Raw genomic sequence first — 22,520 nt, forward strand, 5'->3', positions numbered from 1 at the left:
TTTACCTGCCATTCCGACTTTGTAGGTGTAATTTCACTCTTCCAATTCATCGCGACCAGAATCCTGGCAGCAGATGTTGCATACATGAAAAGTAGTCTTACTTCTTTCTTGATTTCAGTTGACATTATCCCTAATGAAAAGAAGGCCTCTGGTCTTTTTGTGAAAGTGAATTTGAATATCTTTTTTGATTCGTTGTACACAGTGTCCCAAAACTCTTTGATTTTTTTTCCCACATTCCCACCACATATGCATATATGAACCTCTCCCCTTTTTACATCTCCAACAAATTTCAGATCTTCAAATATCTGAAGGGCTGCCACATGGAAGAGGGCGCTAGGTTGTGTTTTTTTTTTTTTGTTTTTTTTTGTTTGTTTTTTTTGCTGCTCCAGAGGGAAGTAAACACGAATTAATGGCTTCAAAAGTCAAGGAAAGAGATTCCAATGAAACTTTTTGACAGTAAAAGCTGTTCGCTGGTGGAACGGTCTCCCTCAGAAGATGGTGGACTCTCCTTCACGGGAAGTTAAAAAAAATTATTATTAATTTTTTTAACATATCATTTCCAACAATCATATAACATAACTTCTTATCTTATACAATGTTTTAGACTTCCGTCAACACCTCTGATGGTTTTCCGTTCTTTATCACTTATTCTGCATTTCTTAATTTATCTATTACTCTTAATTGTCATTAACTAATAATTCTCATAGTCTTTCTTGCAATATTTCAAATAGTCCCCCTTACAAAACTTATTGCAGTCCTACTTGCGTAATCTGTTCATTACTATTACTTTTCAAATAGTTCCTATATTTACTCCAGTCTTCTAAGAATCTCTGGTCCCGCAGGTTTCGAATCCTTCCTGTTAATTTTTCCAATTCTGCGTAGTCCATCAGTTTCATCCGCCATTCTTCTTTCCTCAGTAATTCTTCTTGCTTCCATTTTTGTGCAAATCGTATTCTTGCTGCCGTCATTGCATATAAAAACAACTTACAGTCCTGTCTATTAATATCATCTCCTACAATGCCAAGTAAAAATGCTTCTGGTTTCTTAATAAATGTATATTTCAACATCTTTTTCATCTCATTATATATCATTTCCCAGAAGTTTTTCACTTTTTTACATTCCCATCACCTTCATGGGAGGTTTTTAAGCAGAGGTTGGATGGTCATGTCTCAGATTCTTTAGCTGTGGTTCCTGCAGATGAGGCTTGGGCTCTCCTTCGAACACGACACTTCAATGATTCTATGAGTGGTTAAGGAAAGAAGTTGATGCACAAAGAGGCAGCCTCAGAGACCTTGACTCATGTCATTCAGGAAAGCCAAAGTAAATTTGTGAGTCGAGGACCCGCCACCCGCATAGGAATATAATAAAACAAAAGGACACATTATTTTGGGTTAATGGGCAAAATTAGGCCACAACTTTTATTGGTTACAGCATGTGAGTAGTAGTGGCTTAGGCATTGGATGAAACAGCAATACAAGACTCCACCCCACACAGCCGGGAGTCATATCAGGGTTAACAATCAGTGGGAGGAGCTTGCTGATGCAAATACAACTGGAAGCTCCCCCATGACGTCACTGGGGGTCGTGCCATGGCCCTAGCCACCAGCAGGGCATCGGACAGGATCATAGCTGTCAATTTTCAGATTTGAAAATAAGGGATCAGCAGCGTCACCTGTCTCGGAGACAGTCTACGGGATATCTAACAATCCAGGACAGCAGCGGGAAGCAGCGGGAAACGGCACTGAAATAAGGGAATTTCTCGCAAAAAAAGGGAAGGTTGACTGCTATGGACAGGATCCATGACCGCCAGATTCCTTTAACAGAATACCCAAAAGAGGAGGTGTAGATGATTGCCCTCCAACACAGCACAAATATTCCAATGCCTAACCGCCAATACCAGAAAGTTGGGACGAATTGCTATGAGGTAGGTGAAAAAACCAAGAGGCTGGTGCCAATTTGCCAAATGGATAAAAAAAGTCCTACCAGGCACCTTGGGCAACCAGGGCAACCAACCAAAGTCCATAGCAAGGTCAATACGCAAAAAGAAGCTGACCTAAGAGGGAGGGCAGGCGGGAGATCTGAAGAAAGCAGGAACCGACTGGGAGCAGAGCGCTGCCGCGGCCGTTTAAATACGGCTAGCCCCGCCCTCCAGCCGGCCCTATTGGTTGGTTGGAAGGCTTGGCCGCGGCAGCAGAAGCAATCAGGAGCAGGGAACCGAGCATAACTCCCTGTCCCAGCAGGAAGTTGCTCCCGCTCACAACCCCTACCCTCTGGGGGGAGGAAAGGCCTTGCCATCTTTTCTGAAATGACAGATTCCAAGTCATTATCTGCATATCAATGGACCAATGTCCAGAACTCCTGTCTGCACTACAAAGGAAGCTTTACGCTGTGTCCAGGATTGCCATGAAATTGTCACTATTTTTAAAAAGAGTTCACTAATTTTTAGCAATTAAACAGGTATAATATTGTTTAAAGAAACAAAGATTTATTCATACAGTGGTACAGCAAAACATCAGTTCAACAAATGTAATAAATGTTTGCAAAAATATTTATAGAATGCCATTTCATTTATAAAAAAAAAAATCAAAGTGGTTGACAACAGTACTACATCAATAGTAAATTAATAGTACATCAAACCATACAGTACAAGCTGTACAAACCACATAAAAGGCTAAAATGAGTTATCAATTAACTGCTGCAGAAAGATGCATTCTGAACTGCCCACATTGTCGGCATCCGTCTGTCTGGAGAGACTATGGAGTGTGCCTCCGGTATTCTTATTTTAAGCGACCAAATTAGAGGCACTTCTCTCCTGAGCCAACTTGCTGCTGTTGCCTGCATCGATCTAGTAGAACAGACACAGGCGTAGATTATAATCTTTATTTGCATCAGCCACAAGGCATGGCAGAGTAGAAAAGTTTCTAGCAAGAAGTTGGCCCAGAAGGTGCTGACTGAATGTCTACAAACAGAGAGTTCCAATGGGCCAATGACACAAAAGGTGTCAGTTTCTAGCTGTTATTGAATGATCCTTAAAGTCTGTTGGGATCTCTTCTCTTTCCCAGATTTTTTCCATGAGCTTGTGAAATTGTTGTGTAAGTTCAATTAGGCCCACTTTGAAGATTTCGGCAGGTATCCCATCAGGTCCACTGGCTTTGTTGTTTTTCATTTGGTTAATAGCTGTGCACAACTCTCCCAGATTTGGAGATATTGCAAGCTCATCTTTCACTTGTTTTTGTGGAATTTGTGAGAGGACCTCAGCAGCCACAGGAGAGTTGTGGTTAAGGAGATGTTGGTAATGTTCTTTCCAGCGCAGCGCAATAGCTTCTTTATCTTTTAGAAGTGTGGTACTGTCTGTTGGGGATGCGGGTGGCGCTGTGGGTTAAACCACAGAGCCTAGGACTTGCCGATCAGAAGGTCGGCGGTTCGAATCCCCGTGACGGGGTGAGCTCCCATTGCTTGGTCCCTGCTCCTGCCAACCTAGCAGTTTGAAAGCACACCAAAGTGCAAGTAGATAAATAGGTACCACTCCGGCGGGAAGGTAAACGGCGTTTCCGTGCGCTGCTCTGGTTCGCCAGAAGCGGCTTAGTCATGCTGGCCACATGAGCTGCACGCCGGCTCCCTCGGCCAATAAAGCGAGATGAGCGCTGCAACCCCAGAGTCGGCCACGACTGGACCTAATGGTCAGTAAAGGGTAAAGGGCAAAAATGGCTTAAGAGGGTAACTCTCAGTTTCAGGAGAGCCCAAACAAATTTGTAACGGAGTGGGCGGTATCCAGTAACTTGATATTTCACTCAGTTTCATTCCACTTTTGATTTGTATACCGCTTTTCTATATTACTACACACAAGCCGGTTTGCAGCAACATAATATACAACAAATAACACATGCCTTATAATAATCTGATCCTATACAGAAAGTCGTAATAAAGCATAACTTTAAAATGGAACAGCTTATATCAAATAAAGTAATATTCAATATTCTATTAGAATATTACAGTACACAATGAAATTAACTCTCAAAACATAAGCAAATAATAATTAAAGTGAAATTCACTCTTAACAATTGCAATAATTGCTGAACTATGGTCAGTAAAAATAACTGCAAGTCACAATGCAGCAAATACCACAACGCGTACAAACTAATGTAAAAGGTTCACATTGAAAAACAAAGACACACAACTTATAATTATTATTTTTAATGGGGTCTCAACTGGCAGCGACTCTCCAGCAAAGTGATCTTGGGGTCATGGTGAATGAAGTTTGTTTTTATTTATTTCGTAAGATTTACGCAGTACCATATCTTAAGCAGCTTGCCAGAAGTATTAAGACCATCAAGAAAAAGCAGGTAAAAATGTATGAAAACAACCGAGATTTACGGTAAAAGAGATTAAAGCACATCAACATGCATGCGCCTTGATTGGGTTGGCGAGACAATAAATGACTCAAATGGAAAACTTGCATCTATTTGCAGCGGGAGAGCAGATCAATTCTGTCCTAGGAATTATTAGGAATTATGAGGAAAGGGAAGGAAATTGAAAACAACTTGCATCGTAATGATCCGACATAAATCTATGGTGACGGCTAGATTTGGAAGATCGCGCATGGTGTGTGGGTTGCTTCATCTCAAAATGGGTATTTTCAAGCTAGGAAAACATGTGTTTAGCGGGAACATGGAGCACTTTCCCAAGAAGGGTGCGCTTCATCAACTGGGCGCCTTCCAGCTGGGGCCGGCGGGAGTTATAGTCCAAACATCTGGAGGGCACCCGGTTGCCAAAGGCTGAACAAAAGCATTGCGAAGTTTTTAATTTTGGGGGGGGGGGGGAGAACTACCGTATTTTTTGCTCTATAAGATGAACCCAACCGTAAGACGCACTAGTTTTAGAGGGGGAGAACAAGGGGAAAAAATATTCTCTCCCTCTCTGCGCAGCGCCCCTTCAGCAAAGCGGCAGGAGAACCTTAGCCCCTTCCATTTCTCCTCCCGCTTCGCTGAAGGGGCACTGCGCAGAGAGGGAAAGCTGTGCAGCGCCTCTCCAGCGAAGCGAAGCCAGGAGAGCAAGAGGGATCGGTGCACACCGACCACTCTTGCTCTCCTGGCTTCAACGAAAGCAACGCAAAGCCTCCGGAGGCTTCACGTTGCTTTCGCTGAAGCCATGGAGCCTGCATTCGCTCCATAAGACGCACACACATTTCCCCTTACTTTTTAGGAGGGGAAAAGTGCGTCATATAGAGCGAAAAATATGGTAAGAGGGAAACAAAAATCAATTATGTCTAGCATGGAGAAAGTGGACAGGTTTTCCCTTCTTCTTTTCTCATTATTCACGCCGGAGAATCATAGAATTGTACGGCTGGGAGGGACCACTGGGGTCTAATCCAGCACCCTGCAATGCAGAAATATTTTGCCCAACGTGGAACTTGAACCCACAACCTTTCGTGCTCTACCAGCTGAGCTATGAATCACTTGCTAGGTAGCATCCAGAAGCGGTTTTGCAACCCAATAATAACATGAATTATATCTAACCGATCACCAATATAAAAACACGGCTGTGTATATACAACAATATTTGATTGATTACCGTATTTTTTCATGTATAAGACTAGGTTTTCCCCCTAAAAAATAATGTCCAAAATTTGGGGGCGTCTTATACACGGATAGATCTTTTCTTAAATTGGAATCCCCAAAAATAGGAGGCGTCTTATACATGGGGGAGTCTTATAGACAGAAAAATACGGTAATTGAAATATGCATAGACTGCCTTTAAGGGTCAAAACCGTCCCAAGGCAGTGTTTGGCAAAACATGTAAGTGCAGAATTTTATAAATGTCTATCATGTCACCTTTTGCTTGCCTTTCCTTCAAACTAAGAAGTCCAAACGCTGCAAACTTTCTTCATAAAGGAGTCGCTTCATCCCCTTGATCATTTTCTGAACCTTTTCCAACTCCACAATATTCAATAAGTTTTTCCAACACTACAATATATAGAGAGAAAGCCACACTAAAACACTGATTTTTTTAATGATGGTTTAAGACACACAAACAAACACAAACGTGATGTGGAAATCTGGCAAAGTGAACTCAAGCATGGGATAATGAAAAAGTGAGAGAAAGCAAAATTGACAGATCCCTCTCATCTGCCCCAAAACCATTCCCAGGGCTCTGTTGGAGAGTTCTCGTAAGCCTCCTTGGGATTACTCCATGGCAAAGCGATTCGAGAACCAAATGCCTTCTGGAAACTGAGACAACACGTCAGCCCCAACACCTCTGGCTGACTTCGCCCAGCTGTCTCGTACAAATTGTTTCAAAACCTCGCAACAAGCCGTTTCGGGGAATTGTGGAATTTAAAAGTTGGAAGGGACCCCAAGGGCCAATTTGTCCAATCCCCTCCAGTGCAGGAATCTCAACAAAAGCATCCATGACAGATGTCCATCCAAACTCTGCTCAAAAACCGGCAAGGAAGGAGAGTCCATAACCTTCCGAGGGAGACTGTTGAGCAGCTCTTGCTGTCAGAAAGTTCTTCCAGATCTTCCAGATCTTTAGTTTTGAATCTCCATTCTTGTAACACAAAGGCATCGGTTCGAGTCCTACCCTTGATTCACCAAGCTTGTAACTCTGCAGAGAAAAAAAGGAAAGAAAAGAGATTAATTTGGTTTGACTTGTTTTTGAGAGACCAATGATGGGTCTTAGTAATCACAACATCCTTTTCTAAGTGCTCACAGACTGCGGAATTATCAGATAGTTGAATAAACAACTATCTGACATTTAGAAGACATCTGAAGGCAGCCCTGTTTAGGGAAATTTTTAATGACTGATGTTTTAATCTTGCTGTCCATGGAGGTGCAGGTCAATTCTGTGTCCAGGGCAGCTGTCTACCAGCTCCATCTGGTACGCAGGCTGAGACCCTACCTGCCTGCAGACTGTCTCACCAGAGTGGTACATGCTCTGGTTATCTCCCACTTGGACTACTGCAATGCGCTCTACGTGGGGCTACCTTTGAAGGTGACCCAGAAACTGCAATTAATCCAGAATGCGGCAGCTAGACTGGTGACCGGGAGCGGCCGCCGGGACCACATAACACCAGTCCTGAGAGATCTGCATTGGCTCCCAGTACGTTTCCGAGCACAATTCAAAGACGGCCTCGGTCCTGTATATCTGAAGGAGCGTCTCCACCCCCATCTTTCTGCCCGGACACTGAGATCCAGCACCGAAGGCCTTCTGGCGGTTCCCTCATTGTGAGAAGTGAGGTTACAGGGAACCAGGCAGAGGGCCTTCTCGGTGGTGGCACTCGCCCTGTGGAATGCATTGGCTATCCCTGCCATAGGGAACACTTGAAATTTATTATTAGTATTTGCATTATTTGGCCACTTTTCATCCTAAGATCCTCAGGCAGTGAAAAGGATGGGCCGCCCCCAAAGACCAAGGCAGTTTCAATTCCGTGAGCAGGCCTGAAGCCGGACTGGATTTCAGCTCCTCTCCCAGGGGAAGTGTCGTTTTATGGAAGAGGTCGGGCTGAAGAGAGCGTTTTCCCCATTTTCAGAAAATGGGAAGCCAGGACAGCAGAACTGATGTAGGGCAAAAATGCCCATGGATTCTTTCCCTGTCTGCTCAACACATGAAAGACCGCGATGGCGATGGTCAAGGTACATATCATTTAGTTTTAGCACGATGAGTGGTTCCCTTTGCTTAGCTGAACAGCAGATATACCTGTTCTGTTTTAAATTAAAACAAGCTTTCAAGGATGCTGACTCGTGAAGCTGGCCAACCGTCCGAGATTTAACAAAGCAAATCCGAATCCATTTGCAAAGAATCCTCTGTGAGCAGAGAAAGAACAATTTGCAGGTATTGCAGAGCAAGGAAGGAGCTGGCTTGCAAAGTGTTTGTCGCAACCAAGCTCTCTTCCGGGCGTTTACCACGCTCGAGAATATTCTTTTGGAAAGTCCCGAGGAAATTAAGCCGAACAAAATGGAAAGGTGTAATAGTTTTGAGAGTGGGAGGCTGGGCGATCAACCGTAGAACTGGGTGCTTCTGGGCACCCAAAGGTGGTGGTTTGGAGTCGCTGCATTCTGTTAGGAGGACTAATAGAGTAAAAACAAAGGCTGAGACAGAGTCTGCTTTGCTAAAGAGCTGGGATAAAGACCAGAAATGCCATCAAAGCCCATTAGCTAAAGACTCCACCTGGCATCCATGCTGGGAATTTCCAGAACCCAGAAACATCCCGTTTTTGCTAAAAAAAACCTTTTATGCCTAAAGAGCCGTGCTGAGTCTTCTAAGAACAGGATGCGGGACTGGATGGGCCTGATCCTGCAAGACCCTTCTTATTTTCTTACTTCAAGGACTCAAGGCATAGGAATACATTTTGTATAGGTTGATTGATAGGCACTGAATTTAAGCTACCGTATTTTTCGCCCTATAGGACACACTTTTTCCCCTCCAAAAATGAAGGGGAAATGTGTGTGCGTCCTATGGGGCGAATACAGGCTTCAGGAAGCTCTGCGTCACCCTCCGGAGCCCAGCGCGAAGCCGCGCCGGGCTCTGGAGGGTTGCGCAGAGCTGCCTGCCCTCCTGGAGTCCGCGCAGCTCTGCGCAACCCTACGGAGCCCGGCGCCAAGCTGCACCGGGCTCTGGAGGGTCGCGCAGAGCTGCCTGCCCTCCCGGGGTGCGCGCAGCTCTGCGCAACCCTACGGAGCCCGGCGCCAAGCTGCACCGGGCTCTGGAGGGTCGCGCAGAGCTGCCTGCCCTCCCGGGGTCCGCGCAGCTCTGCGCAACCCTACGGAGCCCGGCGCCAAGCCGCACCGGGCTCTGGAGGGTCGCGCAGAGCTGCCTGCCCTCCCGGGGTCCGCGCAGCTCTGCGCAACCCTACGGAGCCCGGCGCCAAGCCGCGCCGACCTCCGAAGGGTCGCGAAGAGCTGCCCTCCCGTGGTCCGCGCCGGACTCCAGAGGATTGCGCAGAGCTGCCTGCATTCCGAAGCCTCGGGCGCACTGAAGAGCGCGCCCGGGCTTCGCGCAGCTGTCCACAAGCCTGGGGAGACCGGCGCGGCTCCCTAGGCTTGCAGATAGCAGGCTGTTCTGGGGTCGGGGGAAGCTTGGGCTTCTCCCGCGCCAGCCCCGTGCCTGGGGGGGAAATAATTTTTTTTCTTTATTTCCCCCCTAAAAAAAAATCTAGGTGCGTCCTATAGGGCGGTGCGTCCTATGGGGCGAAAAATACGGTAACTTTTAGGGTTGGTGTGAAGGCATAATCTGCCTCTTCCTCTTCAGGGGTCTCAGTTGCAAGAGGGTTTTCTCGGTCCAATACAACGCACGGGGACTGGACCCACCCACCCACAATGTACTGGCAAGAACAGCTGCTTATGTACATATTAAACCTGAAACAAGTCTGTCCAACAGCCAACATGACTTCTCCTTTACACAGACATAATCCTTTCTGCACATCATCCAACTATGGCAAGTCCTTGCAAGCTCCTAATCAATAACATTTGCACAATAACAATTGGCAGGAGAGGGGAAGAGGCAGGAGATCTGGAGCCTGGCATTAATGGCCGAGGGCCACTAGGCTACCCACTAACAGCGTCCCTGCTGTGCGACGGCTTGGCTTCTCTGGAACACTCCCAACGGCTTCGGGGAAGAGGGAGAAATCCACATGTTTTCTTGTTGGCATCTGTTTCTCTTGATAGACAACGGAGTGGGCCTCCAGGGGTGTAGTCAAACTGCTGTGTTAGCAGCACCAAAGTGACCTTTCCAGGATGCAAGCCTGGGCAGCGTGGGTGGAGGTCCTGGGCTGCCCAGAGAAGACCCCCCTCTCGACCTCACGGATGGGGTCCAAAGGAAAGTAGAGCAAGACGTTTGGAGACAGCTTGGCTGCTGCAGCTGCTGGAAGGAGGCAGACGAGCCGCCATCCAACTGTCTTAGGGACTCCACTCTGGATTTTTGTAGGATTTACTCCTCCTTGTTGTTGCTGCTGTTTAGTCGTTTAGTCGTGTCCGACTCTTCGTTACGCCCTGGACCAGAGCACGCCAGGCACTCCTGTCTTCCACTGCCTCCTGCAGTTTGGTCAAACTCATGCTGGTAGCTTCGAGAACAGGGCTGCCTTCCAAGGCTGCCTTCAGATGACTTCTAAACATCATATAGTTGTTTATTTCTTTGACATCTGATGGGAAGGCGTTCCCCAGGGCAGGCACCACTACTGAGAAGGCCTTTCTTCTGCTGAAGATGTCCTACAAGGCAACAGAAGTTTAGGATCAGTGTTTTCCTTCTCCTAGATGGGCTCCCTTCCCAGGTTGACAAGTCCCATCTGCCCATCACTTCCCTCTGAAGCATGGGCAGAAAAAACCTTCTTGACTGCTGGACCCATTCTTGGTCTCGTCCGTTCAATCTGCCGCAGCCTGAATGCCCATGCAGGGGAAGCCCCTAGCTCACTGAGGGATTGAGAACCATTGGCTTCCAATGAGGAAATCCCAACGAAAGAACAGTGGCAAGGAAAATTGATGAGCTATACAGAGTTGGCTGAATTGACATACAAACTGCGGGACAAGGACAACTGTGACTTTAAGGAAGAATGGGAGCTTTTTACAACTTATCTAAAAGGACAACAAAATGAATTGGACTCCTTGACAGGTTTTGAATGAACATAGAGTCATACCTCGAGTTGAATATGCTTTAGGTTGAGCGCTTCCGGGTTGCGCTCCGCGGCAACCCGGAAGTAACGGAGCGCATTGCTTCTGGGTTTTGCCGCTTTCGCATGCGCTCAAAATGTCACACACATGCGCGGAAGTGGCGAAACGCAAACCGCGCATGTGCAGATGCGCTGTCACGTCTTACGTTCCATTCAGGATGCGAATGGGGTTCCGGAACGGATCCCGTTAGCATCCCGAGGTACCACTGTACACAAATTTATTAGCTGATAACATGGTAGATAGATAATGTAAGGACATGTATAATTTTATAACATGCAGAGAGTAATATGTACTGAGAAACCAGAGAGAGGAGTTGAGGGAAGTCTGGGGGGGAGGGGGTTTGAGGGGGGGAGGGGGAAAATAATGAATATGATATGTTTTGACAATTCGTTATGTGGACTTTGTTAATAAAAACTTTTTTTTTCAAGAGAACCACCTGGTTGAGCCAGCCAGTTGAAGCAGTTTCCCATGGTGTGACTGTTGTCACATGCTGACAGCTTCTAGGAGCCACAAGTGAGAGCAGAGTGCAGTGTGGGGACAAAAGGTGGGCAAACGACCCCAGAAGGAGCGCATGCCCCCCGCCAGAGGTTCTACTCCTCCTCTAACACCATATGGGGACCCCTGGATGGTTAAGTCCAGTCAAAGGCGACTATGGAGCTGCAGCGCTCATCTCGCTTTCAGGCCGAGCGAGCCGGCGTTTGTCCACAGACAGCTTTCCGGGTCATGTGGCCAGCATGACTAAGCCGCTTCTGGCGAACCAGAGCAGCGCATGGAAACGCCATTTACCTTCCTGCCGCAGAGGTACCTATTTATCTACTTGCACTGGTGTGCTTTCGAACTACTAGGTTGGCAGGAGCTGGGACAGAGCAACGGCAGCTCACCCCGTCACGGGGATTCGAACCGCCAACCTCCTGAATAGCAAGCCCAAGAGTGGTTTAGACCACAGCGCCACCCACGTCCCGTTAACACCCCATCACCTCCAGTAATACAAAAGGAAAAAGGAATTGGACGTGTCGTGTATGGAGGCGAAATGAATGTGGTTCATAATCCGGATTGTATTGTGTGTATTTTCTGGTATGGGTGCTATATAAAAATGGAAGAGAAAAAACATTCTGGCTTGCTTCTGCAAATAAGGTCCTCCTGGCACACAGGATCATCTTTTATTTCTGCTTCAAAGTCAATTCCACTCTGGTTTTTCTCCTTCGTGTGCTGGCAAAAGCAGCCGAGATTGAGAAGGGTCCGCAGGGGAGCTCGCAGCTCCATTCCTTGACATGAAGAGAACCGATTCCCACCCAAGCCCTCGGGATGAGGCTGAACTAGACGTTTAAGTGAAGGCAGCTTCGTATAGAGGAGGGGGCGGGGGAGCCACCGCCAACTTTAAAATTAAAAAAAGTGCTAGGGAATATTACAGAATCAAACAATTCATAGCGATCTTTGAATGTATAGTCCACCCAGTCTCTAAGGGCAAGAAGCGGGCAAGAGGAGAGAAAACTGGACCACGCTGCAAATATTCCAATATTCTCCACCCTATTTATGGGGTTGATAAATGAGGTACCGAATTTCTCCAAGGGGAAGGGGAACGATGGTGCTCCTCGTGATCAGGGAGGAGAACACAGCTTCATCCTCTCTCCCCATGTTGAAGATGCTGCTACAAGCAAGCAACATAAGTAGGCACAGCCATTAAAGCACTTTGGAATAACATCTACAGTGAATTAAAAAACCTAAGTTTTCATTTAAGAAAAAACCTGAAACCTTTCTCCTGGGAATCATGTCACCAGATATCAAAAAAGAAAATAGACCACTTTTTATGTATACAGTGGTACCTCGGGTTAAGTACTTAATTCGTTCCGGAGGTCTGTACTTAACCTGAAACTGTTCTTAACCTAAAGCACCACTTTAGCTAATGGGGCCTCCTGCTGCCACCATGCCGCTGCTGCACGATTTCTGTTCTCATCCTGAAGCAAAGTTCTTAACCTGAAGCACTATTTCTGGGTTAGCGGAGTCTGTAACCTGAAGCGTATGTAACCTGAAGCATATGTAACCTGAGGTACCACTGTACAACAGTAGCAGCCAGGATCTTAATCGCAAAAAAACTGGAAAAGTGGCAAAACACCTATGATAAATGAGTGGCAGGTCCAAATGATAGAATATCTACAGATGGCCATGATGACAGGGAGAATTAGAGGGTATCCAAAACAGAAAGTACGAAAGAATGGAAAATCTTTAAAGAGTATTTGGAAAAGTATTACAATAACATCTCCTGGCAGAAATAGAATGGTCCTTGTAAAACAACAAATATGTTTCTTGATATCTGATGAAAAACAAAGAAATACAATAATTTGGAACTGTGTGTGAAAAAACTGTAGAAATAATAATACAATGAGTCTAATCGGAAGTCAAATATGTTTGTTTTGCTTTGTTTTCTTCCTCCTCTTTTCTTTTTTACCCTTCCCTTCACACACACCCCTTTTTCTTCCTTTCTTTTTGTGTTTCCTTTCTTGGTATTTCTCTCTTTGATATGTTAAGAAAAAGATAGAGAGACAAAAGTGTATTGTGGAAACCTCAGTAAGTTAAAAGTGATTTCTTTATTAGGTAAAGGTAAAGGGACCCCTGCCTATTAGGTCCAGTTGTGACCGACTCTGGTGTTGCGGCGCTCATCTCGCTTTACTGGCCGAGGGAGCCGGCGTACAGCTTCCGGGTCATGTGGCCAGCATGACTAAGCCGCTTCTGGCGAACCAGAGCAGCGCATGGAAACGCCGTTTACCTTCCTGCTGGAGTGGTACCTATTTATCTACTTGCACTATGACGTGCTTTCGAACTGCTAGGTTGGCAGGAGCCGGGACTGAGCAACGGGAGCTCACCCTGTCGTGGGGATTCGAACCGTCGACCTTCTGATTGGCAAGTCCTAGGCTCTGTGGTTTAACCTGCAGCGCCACCCATGTCCCTAAAGACCTAGACAGGCCTTTGGAAATGACTTGCAGGCAGTGTTGACCACTGAGCACCACCCGCATCCCGATTTCTTTATTAGTATTTGTAAAATGTTAAAACTGGTTAATTGTAATGATTTGATGTAACAACTACTATAGTTCCCCCCCCTTTGTTATTGTCAAATTCTAAATAAAGTTTTATTCATCGCGCAAAAAAAACAAACAAAACCAAGTTAGCAACATAAAGATAGCTTTAGCAGGATCAGGCCAATGGCCCAACCAGAAACTGGTTTTCTTTTTTCCTAAATTTATTTGGTTTTTCAGATTAAAGTTTTACAATCACATGTCCAACATACAAGGTAAAAACAAGATTCTGAAGAATCTCTTGGACTTCCCTCCTCCCTTTTGTGGGTCCTTTTGTTAACCATTTCCTCCTGCATCTTTTATGATAATCCAAATCTTTTACATCTCCGTTATGTCCAAAATTCACCATTAAACTACAAGTGTTATTCCAGGCCTACTAACGATTTTAGCCGTTTACAATGGTTTTTAAGATAAGTTATAAATTTTCCCTATTCCTTATTAAAATTTTGGTCTTCCAGTTTTCTGATTCTTCCAGTCATTTTAGCCATTTCGGCATAATCCATCAACTTAAATCTGCCATTATTTTCTTTCCATCTCTGGACCAACAACATCTGCGCAGCCGTGGTCGCATACAAAAATAGTCTTTTCTGATCCCTTGGGATTTTGGCACCTAGAATTTCTAAAAGAAAGGCTTCAGGGGTTTTTTTTAGAAAAAGTTATTTTAAACATTTTTTTCAACTCATATCATTTCCCAAAATTATTTTACTACCTTACATTTCCACCACACATGATAAAAGGTGCCTTCTTTTTCCTTACATTTCCAATATGCATTTGACCCTGTCAGAAACTGGTTTTCAAAGGCACAGCACCTCCAAGAGTGGATTAAAAATAAAAATATTTTTCAACATTTAAATATTTTTATTTAAAATATGTTTATATCTCCACTCATTACAATGATCCCAGGGTCGTTGGCCGCAATAGGATGAATGCCTTCCATATCTATATGTGGAAAGTTGATATTATTAGTCGCTAACTAGAAAAAAGAAAGAAGAAAACTATTGCAAACTGGTCATAATATTAGTGTGAATTTCATATAATATACACGTGTGTGTGTGTGTGTGTGTGTGTGTGTGTGTGTGTGTATTAAGTGTTCGAATGAACCAAAGGTCATTAGGGTGGATCTACACACAGGGAAAAACCACTATAAATAAACCAGATATTAAATTGTTATAACAAGGGGGGAAGGCACTATGTAAAATCACATAGAAAAGTTTTCTGCTCTACAGCACCATCTGGTGTCGCATGTTTATAACACATTCAAAATGCTGTTTTTTGACTAATGTAGCTGAGTCCAACTCCCTGCATTGCAGAAAGAGCGTGGGTGCTTATGGGCCTGTGTGCAAATAGTTTTCCGCAATAAAATGCTTTTTCAATGTTATTTTGCACTGATCCATGCATTTTTGTATGCCATGGTTGAAGTATTGCACCACAAAATTCAGAGAAGTGTGGATTTGAATGGCTATATTAGGCAGTTCCTCGTTAAAATACAAAGAAAGCTGAATTCCTCCCTGCTCCCGTCCAGGAACAATGTCCCCCAAGATTTGAGCCAATGTGGGTTTTGGTTTTTGTCTGGGAGAAAGTTTAAAAGAACCATTTTTTAGAATGACTGTTTTAAGAGGCAAGTTAAGGAACTCAAAGCTGTGCAGGTCTGGGAGTTGGGGGGGAATAACACATGCCAGCAGGGTGGATTTGATTGAAATCAAATTGATTTAAATCATGATTTAAATCACTTGTCAGTAAGAATTTAAATCATATTTTTTTACAGAAAGACTCATTCTTGCTGGTTTAATCTTAATATTTACAACCAGATGAAGGTTTCATTTTTGGAAGAAAGTTTCGCCCGAAGGCCAGCACTCCTCCTGCGAGTACTCAGGTCTCTCCTTCTCTCAGACCTCAGTCTCTGCAGCTCGGGAAACGTCGGTGGGTTACTAGACTCAGGGGCCGCCTCAGCCTCCCCTGACCCAACTGGTAGTGGAGCAGCTGTAAGTGATGGCCCAGCTGAAGGCAACGAGGTCATCCCCGCATCTGGAGCCAGGGCAGGCTCAGGCCCCTGACTCAGCCCAGCTGGTGTTTGTTGTAGGGGAACCTGTGCAGACTCGGATTCTTCAGGATCAGGCCCCAGACTTGGTTCAGATGATGCCTGAGGCAAAGGATCCGGTGTGGACTGAGACTCCACTGGTTCCAAGTCCAAGTCCCAGGCCATCACACACACTATATAAGGGTCTGGTGACTTCTGTCTCAGTGTATCTGAAGAAGTGTGCATGCACACGAAAGCTCAAACTTAAGGTAAAGGGATCCCTGACCATTAGGTCCAGTCGTGACCAACTCTGGGGTTGCGGTGCTCATCTCGCTTTACTGGCCGAGGGAGCCGGCGTACAGCTCATGTGGTCATGTGGCCAGCATGACTAAGCCGCTTCTGGTGAACCAGAACAGCGCACGGAAACGCCATTTACCTTCCCGCCGGAGTGGTACCTATTTATCTACTTGCACTTTGACGTGCTTTCGAACTGCTAGGTTGGCAGGAGCGGGGACCGAGCAGCGGGAGCTCACCCCTTCGCAGGAATTCGAACCGCCGACCTTCTGATAAGCAAGTCCTAGGCTCTGTGGTTTAACCCACAGCGCCACTCGCGTCCCCAGAACAAACTTAGTTGGTCTCTAAGGTGCTACTGGACAATTTATTAATTTTATTTATTTATTCAGACCCTCCCAATTTGTGATGTATGCATGATGTAATTTTAGGGGTGTTGCGGGTATCTTTGTAAAACTGATAAAAGTGGGAGCCGTCCTTTGTTCTGGGCTTCTTCCTGCTTCTCCCATGTGGTGGGGGTGGAAGTCCTGTTGCAAGAGTCCTTAAAAAATAAAAGACCAGGCCTGCTGGCTGCTGTTTGGCTCCTATATTCCTGGCTGGTGTCTTTGTTTGGCAATCCAAGTGAGCCCAAGGATTTTCCCATAACAGCTTTGAGAAACACGCGTCTTATAGCTGCACTCAGGGAAATAGGTGCCATCAGTCCGGCTTCCGCGGACTTCCGCGCTGGTCATGGGACCGAGACGGCTCTGGTCGCCCTAACAGATGATCTCCGCAGGCAGCTGGATCGAGGCGGGTCAGGGCTGCTGATTCTTCTAGACCTGTCAGCAGCCTTTGACATGGTCGATCACGAACTCCTAGACCACCGCCTTGCCGACGTGGGGATCCAGGGCACAGTCCTCCAATGGCTGCGCTCGTTTCTCTCTGGTCGGGGACAGAGGGTGGCGCTTGGGGGGGAATTGTCATCGCGCCACTCCTTGGTGTGTGGAGTGCCTCAGGGTGCGATTCTCTCCCCGATGCTTTTTAACATCTTTATGCGCCCCCTCGCCCAGCTTGTTCGGAGTTTTGGGCTGGGTTGCCATCAGTATGCCGATGACACCCAACTCTATCTGTTGATGGATGGCCATCCTGACTCGGCCCCAGACACACTGACCAGATGCCTGGAGGCTGTGGCTGGATGGTTACGTGGGAGCCGGTTGAAGTTAAATCCTTCGAAGACAGAGGTCCTCTGGCTGGGACGGGACGATATGGGATTGAGGGGGCAACTCCCATCTCTTGCGGGGGTGCAGTTAGTGCCAGCACCGTCCGTTAAGAGTTTGGGTGTAATCTTCGATACCTCCCTCTCTATGGAGGCGCAGATTACAGCTATAACAAAGGCGGCATTTTTTCATCTCCGCCAAGCTAAGCAGTTGGCCCCTTATCTCTCTCGCCCTGACCTAGCCACTGTGATCCATGCGACGGTCACCTCCAGACTGGATTATTGTAACTCGCTCTACGTGGGGCTGCCCTTGAGACTGACCCAGAAACTCCAGCGGGTGCAGAATGCCGCGGCGAGACTCCTTATGGGGTCTTCGCTGCGAGACCACATTCATCCGGTGCTATATCAGCTGCACTGGCTCCCGGTGGAGTACAGGATCAGGTTTAAGGTGCTGGTTTTAACCTTTAAAGCCCTATACGGCCTAGGACCCTCGTACCTACGGGACCGCCTCTCCTGGTATGCCCCACAAAGAAACCTACGGTCTGCAAATAAAAACATCCTGAAGGTCCCAGGCCTCAGAGAGGTTAGGCTGGCCTCAACTAGAGCCAGGGCCTTCTCGGCTGCGGCTCCAATCTGGTGGAACGCTCTGTCACAAGAGACTAGGGCCCTGCGGGACTTGACATCTTTCCGCAGGGCCTGCAAGACAGAGTTGTTCCACCAGGCCTTTGGTCAGGGCGCAGCCTGACTCCCTCCTCTGGCAACCTGCACAGAGTTTTGCTTAATGGTTGCCATTAACTTGATTTTAATTAATTTTTATAATGAAATATTTTTAGAATGTTGGTTTATTTGATTGTTTGATTATTTGATTGTTGTTAGCCGCCCTGAGCCCGGCTTCGGCTGGGGAGGGCGGGATATAAATAAAATTTTTTTATTATTATTATTATTATTATTATTATTATTATTATTATCAGCTGTTCATGGAAACAAAAGCACAGCATCAAAAGAAATACAGAGCAAAGCCACAAGCTATGAATAGAGGTGGTTGCGCCCCCAAATGCAGTTCAGGTACCTTTGCAGCTTCCAACGATTACAGGTGTGTAATCCACTTCCGCGTTGCTGGCTCCCCGTTCCTCCAGCGATGGAAGCCTCTCCGTCTCCCGACCCACATAAACAACAGAGAAGGGAGCGAAAGCACAAAATTGAAATCTCAGAAAGGGGGCTTTAGAAAGGGTGGGGCGCCCTCCAGTGGCCCTTCTGAGATCGCCATGCAACTTCTATTTGATACCATTGGAGGTTAACTCAAGCCAAGGGGTCATCAAACTTTCTCAGCAGGGGGCCGGTCCACTGTCCCTCAGACCTTGTGGGGGGCCAGACTACATTTGGGGGGGGGGAATGAACAAATTCCTATGCTCCACAAATAACCCAGAGATGCATTTTAAATAAAAGGACACATTCTACTAATGTAAAAACACACTGATTCCCAGACTGTCCGCAGGCCGGATTTAGAAGGCGATTGGGCCGGATCCGGCCCCTGGGCCTTAAGTTTGCCTACCCATGCTCAAGACCTTTGAATGAAGCATGCTTGTTTATCGTATATACAGTGGTAACTTGGTTCTCAAGATTAATCCGTTTTGAAAGTCCGTTCCCAAACCAAAGCGTTCCAAAACCAAGGCGCAGTTTCCCACAGAAAGTTACAGATGGGTAGCCGTGTTGGTTTGCCATAGTCAGACCGACACGGAAGGATTTTGTTTGTTTGTTTTGTTTCCCATAGAAAGTAATGCAAAACGGATTAATCCATTCCAGACTTTTAAAAACCAACCCCTAAAACAGCAATTTAACATGGATTTTACCATTGATCCATAACATGAAAGCAATAATCAATGTACAGTACCATAAAATAAATAAGACAGTATTGTAAATGATAAATATTTGTAAAGAAAATATGGAGTTGTTTGTACAATATTATTATTACTGATCTGCTGTAATAAAGCATTGCTCCCTTACTCCCGAGTCAGAGGGGCGAGCCAGGAGGCAAGAAAGGCCAGCATCGCAAGCTCACTTAGCACCAGTGATTCAGGACCAATCCTGGTGACCTGCGCTCTTCCTCTCGGCCCTGATCCCAACCGACTTGCGAGTCTCTTGCAAGAGCTGGGCGCATGGAACATGGAACCCTGGGGGTCTCTGTTGCACGGCAACCAGATAAGTCGGCAAAGCAAAGCTGGAGGCCATGTTATCGCCCTGGCCTCTGCCCCCCTTCTTCTGTACCCTTTGGACCATGTGGGGCAGGTGGCAGTAGCCATGGCGGAGAGAGCCCGGAAAACACATGGTCAGTAGTAAAGCATGGGAAGGGTTGGAGGGGTGTGCGAGGGGGGTAGCCTGGCTATAGGGGGCTTCCCCAGTGGGGAGAACAGAGGTAGCTAGGCACAGGCTTTGTTGTTGTTGTTCAGTTTTTTAGTCGTGTGCGACACTGGTTTCAAATCCGGGTACTTTAAGATCTTCCCAATGCATAGAGGATGCAATTCAGAGATTCTCCTGAGTCCTCTTAATTTCAGATTTCTGGAAAGTTAGGAAGCCCCAACATTCCTTAGATTGTTGTTGTTGTTTAGTCGTCTAGTTGTGTCCAACTCTTCGTGACCCCATGGACCAGAGCACGCCAGGCCCTCCTGTCTTCCACTGCCTCCCGCAGTTTGGTCAAACTCATGCTGGTAGCTTCGAGAACACTGTCCCACCATCTCGTCCTCCGTCGTCCCCTTCTCCTTGTGCCCTCCATCTTTCCCAACATCAGGGTCTTTTCCAGGGAGTCTTCTCTTCTCAGGAGGTGGCCAAAGTCTTAGAGCCTCAGCTTCAGGATCTGTCCTTCCAGTGAGCACTCGGGGCTGATTTCCTTTAGAATGGATAGGTTTGACCTTCTTGCAGTCCATGGGACTCTGAAGAGTCTCCTCCAGCACCAGAATTCAAAAGCATCCATTCTCTGGTGATCAGCCTTCTTTACGGCCCAGCTCTCACTTCCATACATCACTACAGTGGTACCTCGGGTTACAGACGCTTCAGGTTACAGATTCCGCTAACCCAGAAATAGTACCTCGGGTTAAGAACTTTGCTTCAAGATGAGAACAGAAATTGTGCTCCGGTGGCGCGGTGTCAGCAGGAGGCCCGATTAGCTAAAGTGGTGCTTCAGGCTAAGAACAGTTTCAGGTTAAGAATAGACCTCCGGAAATAATTAAGTTCTTAACCCGAGGTACCACTGTACTGGGAAAACCAGTAGTAACCCTTTTATTTGTTTATATTTATTTCATAAAAATTCACATACCTGATTGTAAAACAAAGAAACAAACCTCAAAGCAGTTCACCAGAAGAGTAAAACAACAAAATTATTAGTAATTATTAGTATTATCATTATGCATTTATGTATACCTTTTTTTATTTTTTTATTAAAGGATTTTTTTTTATAACAACAAAAACATAACAATGCGATACAATAAACACAACAAACAAACAAAAAAACAAGTACAATTTCAGATCTTGTTTTCTTATACCTTGCTTCTCCGAATTCCTCATGCCTCCCTTTTCTGTATTCCAATTTCTAATCATTTATTCAGCAAATCTTCCCTTATTTTAATTTAGTTTGATCTTACTTATTCTCCTTATCTTATCCATTACTAATAGTAACCATTTATTTTCTAATCCAACATCATTTTAACTTTCATTAATTTTGTAATATTTCTTTAAATAGTCCTTAAATTTTTTCCATTCTTCTTCCGCTGCTTCTCTTCCCTGGTTTGATTCTTGATTCTGCATTTATGTATACCCCACACCTTTTTCCCTGTTGGGTTTTACAGATTAAAACATTCCGTAAACTGAAAATATCCACTAACTGTATAGAATCATAGAATCATAGAGTTGGAAGAGACCACAAGGGCCATCGAGTCCAACCCCCTGCCAAGCAGGAAACACCATCAGAGCACTCCTGACATATGGTTGTCAAGCCTCTGCTTAAAGACCTCCAAAGTAGGAGACTCCACCACACTCCTTGGCAGCAAATTCCACTGTCGAACAGCTCTTACTGTCAGGAAGTTCTTCCTAATGTTTAGGTGGAATCTTCTTTCCTGCAGTTTAGATCCATTGCTCCGTGTCCGCTTCTCTGGAGCAGCAGAAAACAACCTTTCTCCCTCCTCTATGTGACACCCTTTTATATATTTGAACATGGCTATCATATCACCCCTTAACCTCCTTTTCTCCAGGCTAAACATGCCCAGCTCCCTTAGCCGTTCCTCATAAGGCATCGTTTCCAGGCCTTTGACCATTTTGGTCAAATATATAAACACTGTATAAACAGTTTGACCTGGTCAAATATATAAACACTGTATAAACAGTGTATAAACACACCAGCATTCTAGATATCTGGGAAGGCTGGTCTAAACAAAGTTCTTTTTAGCAGAAAAGGGTGCAGTGAAGGCTTAGGACACCGTCCCTTGAAATCAGACGTGGGCGTAGCCAAGGGAGGGGCAGGGAGGCAGCTGCCCCCCTAAACCCTCAAAAAGTATTGAAAAGCATTAACAATACTCTATTAACTGAGGGTCTGCCCCCCGGCCCCAGCAGAAGCCTGTCCCCCTAACAAAAGCCTGCCCCCCACAATGTCCTCTTTTTGGGGGGGGTTTACCTGTGATCTCCCAACAAAAAGATCAATAACTTTTTATACCACCCCCCAAGAAAAATCCTGGCTGCGCCCATGCGCTGGAGAAATGTTGGAGGATATGAACTTGAATGCTAACTCAACAATGGGATCCTGCATTCGATTTCACGCCTTGCTGCTGCATCGAGAACCCCAGAGATTAGGATTCGGGCATCCCACAGACTGACCACCCCAAACTCACGATACTTGTGACTGTCTGGAGGCGGTTGGAGGATCGATGGCGACTATCAGATTGAGGTTGAATCCTGACCAGACAGAAGTACGGTTTGCGGGGGACAGGAGGCGGGCGGGTGTGGAGGACTCCCTGGTCCTGAATGCGGTGGCTGTGCCCCTGAAGGACCAGGTGCGCAGCCTGGGAGTCATTTTGGACTCACAGCTGTCCATGGAGGCGCAGGTCAATTCTGTGTCCAGGGCAGCTGCTTACCAGCTCCATCTGGTACACAGGCTGAGACCCTACCTGCCTGCGGACTGTCTTGCCAGAGTAGTGCATGCTCTGGTTATCTCCCGTTTGGACTACAGCAATGTGCTCTACGTGGGACTACCTTTGAAGGTGACCCAGAAACTGCAATTAATCCAGAATGCGGCAGCTAGAC

This window comes from Podarcis raffonei, chromosome 6 (assembly GCF_027172205.1).
Source record: "Podarcis raffonei isolate rPodRaf1 chromosome 6, rPodRaf1.pri, whole genome shotgun sequence".
Lineage (NCBI taxonomy): Eukaryota > Metazoa > Chordata > Lepidosauria > Squamata > Lacertidae > Podarcis > Podarcis raffonei.